This window comes from Schistocerca cancellata, chromosome 9 (genome assembly GCF_023864275.1).
Source record: "Schistocerca cancellata isolate TAMUIC-IGC-003103 chromosome 9, iqSchCanc2.1, whole genome shotgun sequence".
Classification (NCBI taxonomy): Eukaryota; Metazoa; Arthropoda; class Insecta; order Orthoptera; family Acrididae; genus Schistocerca; species Schistocerca cancellata.
Window position 1 is genome coordinate 119,419,517 of NC_064634.1, and position 1,374 is coordinate 119,420,890.

Genomic DNA, 1,374 nt, shown 5'->3' on the forward strand with positions numbered 1-1,374 from the left:
ACCACTCGGCTTGTATGTACTTTTATTACTAACTTTGTAATTGGATGCAAATTTATTAAATTTTATGCCTGTTTTTGCTTGCTATTTATGATTATAAAGTCTTTTAGATCTTATGTTTTCATAGAAGCTTAGAGGCGTCATCCATGATCTAATCATCCGTCTTTTATAAGAAGAAATTCCGAGTAAGTAGGATTCAAAGACATCTGAGGCAGAATGTGATCCTGAGGATCCTTTTGTGAATGTTCTCCGTCAGCTAAGTACATAAGGAACTTCGCCTTCTTTGCCAGCTCCTGAACTAATCACTCGAAATGCAGTTCATGACGATCTTTATGACGACAGTGAACGTGAGGCTGTCATGATATCCTCACAAATAAGAATATCTACACTGTACAAATTAGCAGCTATGCATGGCTTGTCTGAATAGCTCGGAAGGAATGTCGATGTAAGCTGCGAACCGAACGCCCGGCTAGCCGTGCGGTCTAACGCACCGCTTCCCGAGCGGCAAGGCGTGCCGCTCGCCGGCACCAACCCACCCGGCGGATTAGCGTCGAGGTCCGGTGTGCCGGCCAGCCCGTGGATAGTTCTTAAGGCGGTTTTCTATCTGCCTGGGCGAACGCGGGCTGGTTATCCCTCATTGCGCAACAGTTGAACTATGTCGGCGATTGCAGTGCAAACTCTGTCTCCACGTACGCGTACACCATAATTACTCTACCACCCAAACATTGGGCTTATACTCCTCTGGAATGAAGCGTTCCCGGGAGGGTCCGCTAGGGGCTGAACCGCACAATAACCCTAAGTTCGATGTGGGGCAGTGTTGGGGTGAGTGGACTGCAGTAGCCTGTTGTGGGGTTGTGTATCACTGAGGGCTATTGCGGCGACGAAGCCTCTTCGTTGTTTCTAGGCCCCCAGTTCAGTACATGTCTACATACATACAAGCTGTGAATCTCCCGTAGAATCGATTTTGAGCTTTTTCCACAGGAACTGATGGAAGGTTGATAACTCCATGTTCCAGTGGTTCCAAAGTGAAACCACCTCGATAAAACAACCGATTGAAACTTCCTGGCAGATTAAAACCGTGTGCTGGACCGAGATTCGAACTCGGGACCTTTGCCTTTCGCGGGCAAGTGCTCTACCAACTGAGCTACCCAAGCACGACTCACGCCCCCTCCTCACAGCTTTACTTCTGCCAGTACCTCGTCTCCTACCTTGCAAACTTTACAGAAGCTCTCCTGCGAGCCTTACAGAACTAGCACTCCTGAAAGAAAGGATAATTGCGGAGACATGGCTTAGCCACAGCCTGGGGGATGTTTCCAGAATGAGATTTTCACTCTGCAGCGGAGTGTGCGCTGATACGAAACATCCTGGCAGAACAAA

At 48.4% G+C, this 1,374-nt stretch overlaps 1 non-coding gene across 1 annotated transcript; it reads right to left on the reverse strand.

Moving 5' to 3' along the window:
* Positions 1-1,077: 1,077 nt before the first annotated feature.
* Trnas-cga (transfer RNA serine (anticodon CGA)) lies at positions 1,078-1,152 on the reverse strand. The gene has a single exon. It is a non-coding gene; the product is annotated as a tRNA-Ser (tRNA).
* Between the last annotated feature and the right edge of the window lie 222 nt (positions 1,153-1,374).